This window comes from Crotalus tigris, unplaced genomic scaffold, assembly GCF_016545835.1.
Source record: "Crotalus tigris isolate CLP2741 ecotype Arizona unplaced genomic scaffold, ASM1654583v1 scf7180000017987.690289119674:8195010, whole genome shotgun sequence".
Lineage (NCBI taxonomy): Eukaryota > Metazoa > Chordata > Lepidosauria > Squamata > Viperidae > Crotalus > Crotalus tigris.
In genome coordinates, this window is record NW_024096758.1 from 2,355,312 (window position 1) to 2,370,769 (window position 15,458).

At 37.3% G+C, this 15,458-nt stretch overlaps 1 protein-coding gene across 5 annotated transcripts in view; it reads right to left on the bottom strand.

Annotated features, from left to right (window-relative positions):
- Positions 1-15,458, bottom strand: part of NCOA1 (nuclear receptor coactivator 1) — a 329,445-nt gene that overhangs the window by 205,241 nt on the left and 108,746 nt on the right. Inside the window, exon 1 of one of the 5 annotated variants that reach the window (XM_039345939.1) lies at positions 11-190. The exons of the other annotated variants lie outside the window; for them this stretch is intronic. The gene's annotated coding sequence lies outside the window, so the exon portion shown is untranslated. Of the gene's footprint in view, positions 1-10; positions 191-15,458 lie in introns of those variants that run through there. 5 annotated transcript variants of the gene reach the window in all.

Below are 15,458 nucleotides of genomic sequence, written 5' to 3' on the forward strand. Positions count from 1 at the left end.
CCAGGCCTACCTTACTCTGGTCACTCTTGCCTTTGCAACTTGTCTCTCTGATCCACATGAAGCAAATATATAAATATAAAGAGCAAATAGCAAAGATTTCTGAAGCACACAAGCTTTGGTCTCTATCTTATCAAGCAACATTCTGCAGCAATGTCTTGGAGAAGAGAAGATACCACATGATTTGAGCAAATCCCAGAGAGAGTTCTTTCTCTACCACACCCTCTAGGCAAGCTGCTTGTCTCTAAAGAAGCAGGAGGAGACAGTGAAAAGAAAAAAAAAAAAGGGAACTGAAAGCTTTTAGCTCAGAGAAACCTCTTAAAATGCACGGGACACGTGTTTCCCTAAGAGGAATTTTTAGAAACTTTCCCTAGAGGTAAAAGCATTAAGCTTCTGGTAAGTTAACAAAAAGAAAGCATCAATAGTCCATATATTACTGTGCACTGGAAGACTGTTTTTTTTGACAAGGTAATATTTCCAAGTGCTGAGTATTACGGATTTTAAGAAACAGTATAATATACTGAAAAATAGAGACTCTAATCATACTAAGTGTCAACTGCATTGCCTCAAGAATAACAGGTTATTTTTTTGACACAATATACATTGTTCTCCCTCTGATTGTTGACAATTGAAGAAAATAAATTTAAAAATTATTTATGCATTGTTTTTCAATGAATAAAACCTGGAACCATTTTCATTTCAAAGTGCAAGCCGCTCATTAATTAGTCTCTCCTCTTAGAGATACTTCATTTCTGGTTTGGCACTACTGTTGCTGCTGGAAATAATGCCTGGGTATGTTTTACTTGATCAGTTTCACAGAATATAGTTGTGCCTACAACTACATCAGTTTCGCAAGATGTTATTCAATATCCTTTACTTTTTACAAGACAAATAGGCAGGAAAAAAGTAGATAGCACTATATATTATAAAGCATAACATTTTGCTTATTAAAAAAATTGCCCAAATTCAAGTTTTGTTTTCCCATACCTGGGATCCGAGTAAGATGTAACTGCAGGCAGCAAAGCATAAATTGTCTCGTAGTGTCTCAGGCATCTCCCATTTAATCAGAATAACAGAGTTGGAAGGGATTTTGGAAGTCTTCTACTCCAATCTCCTGCTCAAGCAGAAAACCCTATAACATTTCAGTCAAATAGTTGTCCAATCTCTTCTTAAAAACTTCCAGTGTTGGAGCACCCATAACTTATGGAGGCAAGTTGTTCCACTGATAAGTTGCCCCTCCTCTTCCTTGTGGCAGCCCCTTAGATATTGAAACACTGCTATCATGTCACCCCCTAGTCCTTTTCATTAAACTAGACATACCCATTTCCTGCAACTGTTCTTCATATGTTTTAGCCTCCAGTCCCCTAATAATATTTTGCTGCTCTTCTCTGCACTCTTTCTAGAGTATCAACATCTTTTTTATATCGTGGCAACCAAAACTAAATGCAATATTGCAAGTGTGGTCTTATCAAGGCATTATAAAATGGTACTAACACTTCATGTGATCTTGATTCTATCCCTCTGTGTTGGCTTTTATAGCATTGCAGCACATTGCTGCTCATATTTAAGTGAATGTCCACTAGGACTCCAAGATCCCTTTTGCACTTATTAGTCAGGTACCACCTATTCCAGTGATGGCCAACCTTTTAGAGACTGAGTGCCCAAACTGCAACCCAAAACCCACTTATGCATCGTCGGGTGCCAGGTGAGTGTGGCCCATTAGGTGGGTGTGACCCATTGGGTGGGCGTGGCTGCTGGTAACAGCACACTGGGTGGGACTAAAAAGTTCAATCAATCAATTCCAACTTTGTAAGATTTTTTTTTCCCGCGAGAAGTTGGAATTGACTGATTGATTGAACCTTTTTTTTATATATATATACATGGTGGTGGAGGCCTAAAGTGAAAAGGTTTTATAAAACCCAGCTGAAGACCTAGGACTGGGGCAACAGCATGCATGCCCACAGAGAGGGCTCTGAGTGCCGCCTCTGGCACCCGTGCCATAGGTTCGCCACCACTGACCTATTCTATAACTGTGCATTTGGTTTTTCTTGCCTAAATGTAGAACCTTACTTTTTGCACCATTGAATTTCATTTTGCTAAGATAGGGCCCAATGTTCAAGCCTACTCTTCAGTATCTTGAGCCTATTTTCTGGAGTGTTGACTATTCCTGCCAGTTTGGTGTCATCTACAAATTAGTACAGCAAGAGTCACTGGGTAACTGAGTCCAATGGGCACACACAAAATCCAGGAAAGCAGTCCAGGGTCAAATAGGTCAGGATAAACAACACAAGGCACAGAACTGGGCACGCTGCTCCAGCAACACTCAAGTCCTCAGGGCGGGGTTAAGTAGGCAATGCTGGTGCAGTCCTTCATGAGAAGTGAGGTTGCCTTCTCATTAGTAGTCTAGCTGACCGGCATTCTGCCTATCTCATCTCTGCTCTATATGGCCTTGGATCAGGAGATGTGGACTCCACATACTCCTCTTTGCTAATGGGTGGCAGCTGCTCCCAGTCCTCACCTAGAGCCTCCTGGTCAACATACTGCAGCTGTGCCTCATCTCCCTCAGCCTCAGGCTCCTCCAATCAATCCAGTTGAGGCTGCTTTATCAAGCTAGCATTCTCTGAGCCCCGATCCTGACCAATACTCAGCTCCACACTTTCCTCTGCAGATTCAAACTCACCCTCCTCCTCTGAACTCGCATCTGGAGAGAAATCTGAGGGCAGATCCATGACACCTCCATGTAGATGCAGTTCCATTAAAGACTACACATTGAGTGTGGTTGGTCAGCCAATTAAGAATCCGTCTGGTGATGATGCTACGTAACCCACATTTTTCTACCTTAACCTACAATTTTCTATCTTGTAGTCAATGAAAGTGTGTCTCCTCAGTAGAGAACATGAAAGCTGTGAAAAGCCACTTTCAAAATAGACAACACCAAGTTGGATCTAGTAGAAGATAAAAATGCTTAGCCTGGAGAAGAGGTGACATGAAAAAAGCAATATAGTACCCATATTCAGGTAGCTGTCACATGATGGTAGAAGACCACATTCAAGTTATATGGACAGCAAAGTTCTGGATAAATATTTTAGTATATAAGCTATTCAATATTTTACAATGCCTTGGTAAGGCCACACTTGGAATACTGCATCCAGTTTTGGTCACCATGATGTAAAAAAGATGCTGAGACTCTAGAAAGAGCAACAAAGATGATTAGGGACTGGAGGCTAAAACATATGAGGAACGGTTGCTGGAATTGGGTATGTCTAGTTTAACGAAGAGAAGGACAAGGGGGGACATGATAGCAGAGTTTCAATATCTCAGGGGCTGCCACAAAGAAGAGAGAGTCAAGCTATTCTCCAAAGCGCCTGAAGGCAGGACAAGAAGCAACGGATGGAAACTAATCAAGGAGAAAAGCAACCTAGAACTAAGGAGAAACTTCCTGACAGTTAGAACAATTAACCAATGGAACAACCTGCCTCCAGAAGCGGTGAATGCTCCAAAACTGGAAGTTTTTAAGAAGAGACTAGACAGCCATTTGTCCGAAATGGTGTAGGGTTTCCTGCCTGAGCAGGGGGTTGGACTTGATGACCTCCAAGGTCCCTTCCAACATTATTATTATTATTATTATTATTATTATTATTATTATTATTATTATTATTATTATTATTATTATTATTGATCATCGCACAGTCAGCCAGATGTTCAGACTGGATTTGGCATTTTCTCTACCTATCGAGTCCTTACCCAGGACCTGGGATAGGCAGATGTGGATGTTTGATGGTATTACAGATATCGTCGCAGGATGGAAGCAGTTCCTAATAAGGCCGCCTTTTGCAATTGACTAATAGCGAATTTGTCAATGCCAATGGTGTTCAAGTGTGCTCCAGTTGTTTTGGGATTGCACCCAAGGAGCCTATGACTATTGGTACTACCCTTGCTTGCTTTTGCCACAGTCTTTCTATTTCTATTTGTAGGTCGTTGTATTTGGTTATCTTCTCCAGTTCTTTCTCTTCTATTCTGCTATCTCCAGGCACTGCCACGTCCACTATCCAGACTTTTTTGTCTTTCTTATCGACAATTGTTAAGTCTGGGGTGTTATATTGCAGGTGCTTGTCTGTTTGAATTCTGAAGTCCCAGAACAGTTTTTTTTTATTATTATTATTATTATTATTATTATTATTATTATTATTATTATTATTATTATTATTATTATTATTATTATTATTATTTTATGCTTTCCTGGATGCCTTGCATTGCTGTTCCTATATAGTAATTGTTTACCATTGGTCATGCTAGCTAGGATTAACAAACACAATAGTCTAAAACATCTGGAGACTATCATGTTGCTTACGCTAGTCTAAATTATCCTATTACTGGAGTAGTTTGATGAGAGAGGTAATGCAACTGAAGTTTGGCAAATTAATATTTATTGAGTTAAGAGAGAGGAACAGGAATATTTTGTGCTGAAGTACATAGTTCTTTAGAGTAATGCTCTGGCCCAAATTAGAATATATCCTGATCCATTTTGTTACATGAGATCATGGCACTGTTAGCTCTTAAAAATCAATTCAAACTATCTCCTTTCCATTGCAATCATTCTTTTTCATTCCAAATATTGCTAGCAAAGAGAAAGTTTGGAAATATGTACTTTGCATTATCTGAGACTTTGATTCATGCAAGTGTCGTAGAATGTGACTTCTGTTTCAAAACTAATTAAGAAAAACTGTACAAAGACAATCCCAATAATTGGTGCCAAACCTTAAGGACAACTTCCTTATGATACAGTTTGAGATATGATCTTGACAAAGAAGAGTTTATACAATGTTACATTCATTTAGCTTTCCAGGCATGCTCAATGTCTGCAGCATTAAGTTACTTAACACAATACTTCATTCACAAATATATGCATAATTTTTCCAGAGATAACAGAAAGTGATTTATAAAAATGATCTTGCTAATCTCATTACAAGAGAAAAAGGAAAACAAGCCAGTAAATAATATTAGATACATTCAGATAGGTATTTGGAAAACAATTGTGATTGCTATTCTGACATAACTCATCTATACAATCAAGAACTTGCAGTTTCTCAGGACTTTATGGCCTCTCTTGGGTCATTCCCATAAACAGGTTTCCTTAGATGCAATCATATTCTTCAAATAATCAGTAAAAATGCTCTTTAACCATTACAAGAGATGTATGGTCAATAATTCCAGACCATATTACTAGTTGTATTAGTAAAACTGTATTCTAGTGTAGCATTTTGTGGCTGGAGTGGGATGGGGGCTATTATGTTTTAATTCTTGGGATGTTTAAATGATTTACATTCACCAGTTATCCTAATATAAGTAGTATACATTCATCTTCACCTAGTTTTATCTAGCTCAGGGGTAGGCAACCTTGGCTCTTTTATGACTCGTGGACTTCAACTCCCAGAATTCCTGAGCCAGCATGGCTCAGCTTGGAAACCTCTTCCTTTCCCCTCAGCATGGCTGGCTCAGGAATTCTGGGAGTTGAAGTCCACGAGTCATAAAAGAGCCTAGGTTGCCTATCCCTGATCTAGCTGTTAATACCCAAGAACAAAGTTAACAATTATCCACAGGAATCTCTCTCTATTTCGGGTTCCTTTGAAACAAATTTCCTTAAAAATGTAACTTTCACTATTTGTTTTGCATCTTTCAGCAGTATGCCTTAATTTCAGAAAACAAATGTAGGTTTTTATCTACATTTTATCTACATTTTTATCTATCTGTAATTTTTATAAGCAGGCTTTGTAGAGTACTACTATGATGTTTACAAGAAGAGAAACACCCAAATTGTCTCCCCAACAGAATGTTTATAATCATGAGATATAAATAGCAAGAGAACTGCTTAACTATTGGGTTCTTTCAGATAACCAACAAAGTTTAGATTATATTAAGTTATGGATTCATCCAAATACAAAAGCACAGCAACAATTCCTGCTGACTTAAAGAAAAAAAATCTTTTATAAGTTCTTTAGGTTGTTTTTCTTCTTAGCGCGTTGAAGAAGAAATCTGATTCATGAAATAAACTTAAAACTAGCTATTAGTGGAAAGAATGTAGGAAAAAGCCAGCATGTACAGCTGGATGAAGTCATAACCATGTAAGCAACAGAAAGTATGTTGTCTGGACATGGCCATCAAGTCATTCCATGCTGGCAGTTTAAAGACCTCCCCAGTTGAAATGATCCTTTTCCTTAAGTTCCAACTAAGCAATGATCTGTTTAAAAAAGTTTGAAAATATTGCAGCAACAATGTGGAATCAACTGAAGTCTAAATAGCTCACAGTTCATTGATGTAACATATGATAGTAACCAAACAAAAGAGAGAAGGATACAATCCATCTCATCTTCCAACCTAAATAGTCTATTAAAAGACAATAGTATAGTCTATTAAAAGCTCAATGTTAGGATGTGGATATGGTTGAACTCTATTCCAAAACACAATTAAGACCACTGCAACTACTTTTTCCCCGCACCCACCCATTCAAACCCAGTACCATATCTTATCTTAATTCAAAGATGTATTATACTGAGAATGCACAAAAACTAAATGAGATACAGTAGACAACCACAGATACAGTAGACAACCCACTGAGGGGTAACCTTGTATTGTGAGAGAAGCCACACACCAACTGAAGCATCCAGCTTGAAGTAGAAGGTTCATAACTCACAACAGGTTTACATCAGTAATAATGCATAAGAACATGAAAAATATTTACTAATGCAGTAAAGCAAATAGGGTTTTCATCAACTTACAGGTTTAGTTTCAAAGAATTACAAACCTGAAACCACACGTGCTGCCAGCTCCAATCAGGGTCAAAGTAATATCAAAATCCAAAACTGTTATGTATGTATTCACATCCAGTGTCTTTAGTTGAGAGTCAACGTGCACATGGGCCCAAAACAAAGATCTGCTTACTCCCTTTTTGTTTTTTCTGAACCAGGCCAACATCTTCCATAGTTCAGAGTTAAATTGGTAAATTCACAGAACAAGAAGAAAATAATACCTAATCTTTGAATATTCATAACTTAAAAGATATCCACATCTTCCTTTCCCACTGCCTGCTTTACCTAACCTAACTGAGATCACTCATCAAACTTCCTATAATGCTTGATGCACTTAAACAGAACAATATTGTACTAATATTTGGGGACAAGACAAATAACAGGGTAGCACTAATATGGTATCTATGAAAAATTAAGTTTCTGATCCCGATTGGAAAGCACTATCAAAAACGAGATTCGCCTTAAATACAGGAACCATTAATTATCAGGAATGGTAGACACAGCTGTTTAATACAATGTATCATCAATATCTAATCTTATTAAATTAACTTCCAAAACAAAATGGAGCTATTCTTCAGAATTCACAATTCACCAAATATTATGAGGCAGTTTACCAACCATAAGATGTGTACACAAATGTGAAAAGTATGCAACAAAAATGCCCAAATTGAAAAGCATACATAAAATGCATTATATTAGGGGAAAATACATGTTATGTGAAATCCACCCTTTTTTTGATGCGAATAAGTGAAAAAGCAGAACAGAAAGGATTTCAGACTGGGGAAATACTAATAGAAACTAGTATTTTTTCATCCCTACTACCTGCCAGGGATACTTTTTAAGCACCATTCCAACAACTAAAAGCAAAGTTGCAGGCTCTTAACTAAATAACTACATTAAGTAGATAATGCTAATAACTATGAAACAAAACATTATTGATATCTGGTAGCATGACTCTCTGCTATTCAGTCCATTGCCATTTCCCTACAGCTGTACCTTAATAGTATTTTGTCTCTAAATAAGAGAACACTTTATTCTGTTTCTTAATGAAAATAAATAGAGAAAGATAAATTGGCACCATATTTGTTAAGCAGGCAATCCCTGCAGAATCCTGAGAGGAATCAACATTCCTCTGTTCAGTAACTAATTTATGTCTTTTGTTATTAGATAAAGCTACCTATATTTTTCTGCAAGTTAGCTCTTTGAATTGTACCACAAAGGCTTTCTGGAGCTGTAACCTGAATTTTGAAATAAAAAGGCTTTGGAACAGGGAGGGTGCTGGTTTTTCACACTAGTAACAGAAGAATGTCCTAGACCTAGACAAAAGGATAGAAAAGAATGACATGATTTTTGTGGTGAAGAAAGATAACACACCTTTGTTATGTCTTCTCTTTCCCAGCCCTCTAATAGCAACAATAACAGAAGAAGCCACAAAATTAACATGTTATACAGAACCAAATATTCAAACAAGTGGATCCAGAGGTATAGCACCAGTTAGACTCTTCGTTATTTAAATCTAACAGAGAAATAAAACAAAACATATAGCACAAGGAGCCCATCTTGAACCCCAAATTTCTGCAGCTTTTTTATGGTCTGGTCTCTAGAGCATCCTCAGATTTACTGATCTATAAACTTGAGATGCACACTAATTCTTAGTCTGTTTCCAGTTTCCCTAAATGACAGCATAATAATACCTAGCCCATTCCAACTGTTTAATTGATTTTAGAGCCCTCAATTGTTCCAATCTTTCAAACTTAAGAAGCTGTGGCAGCTTTCTTTCACAAAGAAAGTTGCCATTTTCACTATCAAGTGAAAAAAAAAATTCTCTAGATCAGGGGTCCCCAGCCCCCGGTCCGTGGACAAGTATCAGGCTGTGGCATGTCAGCAACCGGGCCACATAAACAAGGAAAGCCCCATCCACAGGATGCAGGCAGCACACAAAACCACGCCCCCTCTGGTCCGTGGAAAAACCTCTCTCCATATAACTGGTCCCTGGTGCCCAAAAGGTTGGGGACCTCTGCTCTAGATTAGATTCTACTGTGTCAAAGGGGACACCAAAATAAAAACATTTCTGCAACTTTATCTTAAGATTACACACTATCACATAAAATGTTTTATTTAATGATATGTAGCCTAAGATCTTGATGTTATGAGATGTACTGCATAATAAATTTAGATAGGAAGGCAGATAATACTGAACAGTGTTTAAAATTAGTAAGAGCCTCAGTGGAACCTGCAACAACATGTAAAAATATATTCCTAGAAAAGCTCTAGGTGAACTGGAACTAAGAATTAAAAACCCATTTAAACAAACTGGAAGAACTTATCAGACAGGGTATAAAAAACCTCCCTTGCTTGCTTTCTTCCCTTCCAGAAAATTTACCATAATGGATGATAAATTTGTGCTGCTAAACAAATAGATAATATTGCCTCAATAGCTAAAAAGTGGTTGTAGTCATACAACATAGTTAACCAGATCAAGTACAAATCTCAACACTGCATTAGCTATATTTTATTTTATTATCTAGTATTTTTCATTTTTCTTTATTTTTAATGCCTATCTCAACTGTTCATTACCAGCCAAGAGTTTACAAGAGTCCACAATATAAATCCAAAACATCAAAAGTAAAATACAAAATATGATGATAATAATTTAAATTATTTAATTCATAAATGTTCAAATTCTGAATATGACTTTGGGAATTTTCTTCCAGTTTGAAAATATATGTAATAACTCCACTAATCATATTTTCAAGGCAATCAGAGACAAAACAGATTTCAGAATAAATAAATGCACAAATGTAATTAACAACAAGCCTCATTTTCCCACATAAAAAATGAACCCTGAGACCTGGTACAGTAATGAAATGTCTCCAAAGATCAATACAAAATTTTGATCTTACAGTTCTTTTAAAATAGCCTTAAGATTTTAAAATCCAGACCTATTTTCAACCCTCTGTGCTATCCTGCTCACACACACATAGCTGTGGTTTAGTGGTTTATTAATATTCCCCAGGAACTCCCTTCACCAAAAACCCAGAGCTGTCCCAATTAAGTCCAGCCACAAGCAGACCAATGCTAATCCTCAGAGCAATGGCCAATGAGTCCACAAGGTACTTGAAATTTTCCCAATCAAAATAAACCCACCAGGCAAAATTAAATCCACAACACAAGAAGGTTCACGAGGTAAGAAAAGTCCAAAATTCACAAGGCACGATCAAGATAAGGCACAGTGTCATTCCAAAACAAGGCAAGAATCACGACCAGAAAACTGCTGCGCCACGACCGAGGTGGCACAGCAGTTAGAGTGCAGTACTGCAGGCCACTTTAGCTGACTGTGTTCAACAGGTCAGCGGTTCAAATCTCACCGGCTCAAGGTTGACTCAGCCTTCCATCCTTCCGGGATAGGTAAAATGAGGACCCAGATTGTTGGGGGCAATGTAAATATATATATACATTGCTTACTGGTGTACACCGCTTAGAGAGTGCTTGCACTTAAAGCAGTATATAAGTCGCATAAATAAATAAATAAATAAATAAATAAACAAACAAACAAACAAACACATAACTAGGAAATAAACACATTGTTCCCAGCATCACCTCCATCTGTCTGCTGTGCCAACTTCCAGTGCAGCCCATCAAGAAGGGCGAGACTTTCTCCTCATGAGTAATCTGGCTGAACTTCTCTACTCCTGCCTTTTCTCTGCCCTATGTATTCTTGGAGCAAATGCAGAAGGCAGCTCCTCTTCTTCATCACTGATTGGCTGCAGCTGCATGCTTTCCCCACCTAAAGCCTCAGGGCTGTTCTGCTGCAGCTGTGCTTCAGCCAAATCCCTCTCAGATGGCTATTTGGAGCCACTAACCAACTCCCCTTCAGACATGTCTGGAACTGGTTCATCCTCCTCCAAAGTGACTTCTAGAGATGTATCTGGGGAAGCATCCAGGGGAGTCATCACACCCTCATTTGCAAGAGGAGATCTACATATGCAACAAAATCATATTGTTTCCTTGGACTCATGATAAGGGAGCCTGAACTGATAGGAAAGGAATTTTGAAGTTATGATAAATAGCTCAATGAAAAATCAACCTATGGCTGCTGTGAAAATGGTAAATCCCATGTTGACTGGCATTTTTATTGGAACTTTGGAATTCAAAGCACTGTACATTAACGGTTCCTCACATATTATCCCACAACTGCTTTGTGAGATAGACTGGGTTTAATGACCTAGTAAGTAAAGATATTCAGTCAGCATCAACATCAGCATCTGAGTGTGGATTTGAATCTGGGTCTGGACCCAATTGAATACCTTAAACATTTCATCTCAGTGTATATTTGGAATACACAATGTTGGACACTGTATCTGCAAAGGATTCAGAAAAACAGAACCTGGGCAGAATTTTACATGGTACTGTCAAGGAAGACATGGAGAAGAGTTTTTAATCCCCTTTTTATAACATTAGAACCAGAAACTCATTCAGTACATTTGAATATTGGGAGAGTTAGATAAGACAATGAAAATAAAACTGAACTATAGAATTCACTATCACATGTTAGTGGCAAATTGAATGACTTTAAGGAGGATTAACAATATCAACAGAAGATAAAAAAAATCTCTAACATGCTACTGCCATTAGTCTTAAGGCTAGGTACAACCCTCTTGGATGTTCTAACCCAGGGGTGTCAAACTCAATTTCATTGAGGGCCGTATCAGCATTGCGGTGCCCTGGGGGGGTGGGGGGTGGCCAGGGTGGGGGTGGCCTACTGGGTGGGCATGGACAGAGTGAGTGTGGGCATGGCCAGCTCTATATTGTTTGTGTCAAGGATGCCTGTGGGGGCCTGGGCAGGAGTGGAACAGATCTGAGGGTCTCTGGCAGAAGGAGGTGAGACTGGGGCAAGTACCAAGGCATGGTCCACTGGAGGAGCACTGCCTGCTGAAACCCCTCCGCTGGAATCCATCAAGCCGGATATGTGAAGTAGGCAAGGGACATTTGCTGGCCACTTCCAGGCGATGGTGCATTTCTTCATTCCTCACAAAGGGTGACACCTCCCCAACATTCACCCTGAGGGTGGGGCGAACATGGCAGGGGCTGGTTCCTCGCTGTTTCCAGACAGCCTTGTGGAGCTAAGACTGAATGCGTTTCAGCATAGATGGCCACCATAAAACTGTACATTGGTTCCTAGCTGGCCTGGGCCAGGGCCAAGGCAGTGGGGGCTGTTCCCTCCCTGTTTCCAGGATGGCTTCGCGGGCCACATGAAACCACTTCACGGGCCGCATCTGGGCCCCGGGCCTTGTGTTTGACATGTCTGTTCTAACCAAAGCTAGAAACCAATGCTCTAAGACTTATGTATATATGTGACTGTCACAGAGCCATTTTATGTAAGTTAATTAACAGCAAAATAGAAATCCAGATAGCAATCACTTGATATGCACGCATATTTAAAATTTAAAATTATGTCAAGTTTGCTTTTAAAAAAATAAATAAAAGAGGGGAGGGAAGAGAGAGAACTGACAAGAACAAAAAATTAAAATAGTTCAGAGGATTAAATACAAGAATGTGCCAATACATGGAGCACACAACATGCAAAATTAGACAAGGTTCTCAAATTCAAGTAATGCTAGAACCACCAATTACCTCATGCAGTTTCCCACCCTTTAATTAAATAAACAAACAGAAGGAAAAAGAAAATCTCTAGAGTTCCAAATAAAATACAGATCTCGATGCTAAATAATATATTCTGTTTCCATGCATACTTCTTTTTATTAGATTTAGTGCAATCCATAGATTATGAGAATGATCCAAAATGCTTGTTTTTATTATTATTATTTATAATTCCTATTTTTCATCTGACAGCTGAAGTTTATTTCAATCTCAATTTAAAATTGTTTTCATTTGTCACGCTGGAGAAGCAGCCAGATATTGTCAAGCATTTAGCAGACACAGTCTTTACACACATTAATCTAGGTAGAATTCCACCTCTCCACCATCTCTACTTTTGCTTTCTTAAGCATAAAGTGATTAAAGGATTTGGCAAAGCGTGATGAATTCTAAAGTACAAAATAATTCAGGTTGAAGCGAAAGATTGTTAAATTTATTCAGAAAGGCCAAGCTGAAATACATAATTTTATAAGAATGATAAAAATCATTTCAAATGCTTTCATATAATCTCTAGCTATTGTAAATTAGACATAGGATAAATATGTATGCTAATGTAATTAAAATAATTGCTAGCAATTATTGGCATGATAACAACAGAAATTAACCTAAGTATAATAAATCTATATTGGCTCCAACATTATCTAAAGTGACATCTAAAATGACCTCGTATATAAAGTCTTTAGGTTACAAGAACCTATTAGCATAGCAAAATGGCACTTCTTAAATAGGACGAACTGTAAGTATTTTTAAAACTTTCAGTTATTATCAAGAATGCTATTCAAATGAACCAAAAGTTACTAAATATCCTACCTGTAAATAACAGAAAAAGTGACATTCTGAACTCATGATTGTTTGTATGGAAAGATCAAAATGCTTTACACCATGTAAAACTAATATTTAATTAAGTCCCCAAGTGGGCAATCCAACAATCAATTGTTTCCAAAATTCAGCCTATCTGAATTCAGATTGGAAATATTTGTCCAGTGAACCACTTAGTAAAGTAATTAATATTGTAGTCTATTAATTGAGCTCTATATTTCCTTTAGAGAAGCAGTCACATTTACAGAACCGTTGATCTTGGTTCTGTGAAGGTTTCTCATGATATGCTCTACTTTCTTGGAAAAAAATCAAATCATCATCATTCTGCCTGTGAAGTAACCTGATAAAAAAGGAACTGGATTCTATTATGGCCCAGGTGCAATTTAATCTCTAATCTACAGCTGTGAACAAGCACATTAGGAAGAAAACAGGTCAAGTGAGCACCGTTTATAAATGGCATGTGGTACCAACATCTTACCCTAATTATACATCTTGCAATTCATCCATTATAATTTCAATCCATGTATTATACACAGAACACTAAAATGGTAACAACTCACAGATTTTACCACAGAGCATGCCAGGCAACAGAAAAATATATATCCAAGGCGAGATCAGGACAAAATTTCTCATCTATCTAAACTAACAGAAAAACATTTGGTAGATACTTTAGAAACCAGGGAAGCCAAGTAGAAGACTGATTTTCAAACAGGATTATGTTCTGGTTACTTCAAAAAAGCCTTTATAGGTCATACTTGATCAGAAAAAAAAGCTTTCTATAACATCCTAACATTATCATAAAGTACGAATGTCTTTCTGCAAGGAATTCAATTAAAACTACAGGTAGCCCCTGACTTACAACAATTTTTGTCATAATTTCTGTTGCTAAGTGAGACAGCTGTTAAGTGAGTTTTGTCCCATTTTATAATCTTTCTTGCTCAGGTTATTAAATGAATCACTGCAGTTGTAAAGTCAGTACCATGATTTTAAAATGAATCTGGCTTCCCTTTGACTTTGCTTGTCAGAAGGTCCACATGACTCCGGGACACTACAATCTGAGTCAGTTCCCAATGAAATAATGTTTCATGGGGGAGAGGGGATCACATGGCATATTTATGTAAATTTTTCCTTTTTTATATAAAAAAGAAAAACCTTCTATATATTCCTGCCATATTCAAAGGAAATAAAGGCATAATATTATTTGAAGATTTGAAGCTACGTGGCATTGTCTTTGGAATTCATTAATAGCTGTACTGTAAATATGTGCCAGTAAAATATCTGCATGGTATTAATCTATTAAAATTCACTAATTAGCTAGTGGCATGTTCATATATTTCATTATTTGCTTACTCAGCCTCAAAATCCTCTCAGTTTCCTCAAAAGTAAGCCAAATTGCTCTGAGCAAGCCATTTTTCGAACAAGAATGTTTCCATCCCTTATTGAGGTTTTGATGTGAATTATAAAAGGGAACAATTCCCTTTGAAGGAATAGTTCCTTTGATATTAAAATGTATTTATAACTTCTAAAAAAAGCACATTGACACAGGCATCTGGTACAACTAATACCATGATTCCAACTTATATTCTCTTTTAATGCTGTAAAGCATCTCTTAACATAAGATGACAAAACAAAAATAGTGGAAAAAAAGAAACAATATCAATTCAAGAATTTTAATCTCCTTTTTTATTACAAAGGGATTCTAAGATTCTGACCCATTGATATTACATTTTTAATTCACATTATTGCCATATATTTCAAATTGTGAAACAGTCTTCCCCATTTTTCTGTTATTATGTCAGTTTCATTCCTGCAAAAGCTAAGTATTTGTGAAAGAAATCCCATGTGCTTGAATCACAAAAATTTGGAGGAAGGAACTGCAGGTGAAAAGATACATTATTCATGTAATATTTTGTGACCTTACTCAATTCAGACTGGCTGAATCTCAAACTGAAAGGAAAAACACTTTATTCACCAATTCATGAAAATTAACTCACAACTCAAATTCCTGCACTCAAGTCAAAGATATCAGTTTTCATTAATTCCACAAAATTTTGGCAGACAAGACTATGAACACATCTATTTCAAGTGGGTTGCTGAGAATATTTTTCCACAGTGCCAACAATCTTGCTGCTTCAGTAAACTGTGTAGATATCCAACACACATCAATGGTGAGGCAAA